This window comes from Panthera uncia, chromosome A2, assembly GCF_023721935.1.
Source record: "Panthera uncia isolate 11264 chromosome A2, Puncia_PCG_1.0, whole genome shotgun sequence".
NCBI classification, from domain to species: Eukaryota; Metazoa; Chordata; class Mammalia; order Carnivora; family Felidae; genus Panthera; species Panthera uncia.
Window position 1 is genome coordinate 156,961,318 of NC_064816.1, and position 366 is coordinate 156,961,683.

Here is a 366-nt window from a genome sequence, read left to right on the forward strand (position 1 = left end):
AAGGACAAAGGGTCGCTGAATCCTTGTTGAGCCTGTATCCCCAAGAAGCCAAAGGCACTCAAAGGTGGGGGTCCAGGAGGGCTTAGCTGTAGACAGAGCGGGGAAGGAGAGCACCCGGAGGGACCCTAGGGGTGCCCGTGGTCACTAGGAGTCCGGGAATCGTCCCCTGCTACTGACACAGCATTCGCCTCCCACCCAAGTCCTCGGGGCAAAGCCAGCAAGGGCAAGGGCCAAGTCCTCCACTCTGGCCAGACAACACTGACAGGCCTCTCTGACCCTCTGGTTGTCCACCCTGCCGACTCCTCCCCTAACCCCTACCCCCTCCCTCACTCCCACCCTGCCCCAGGGCTCCAAGAACACCTGGCT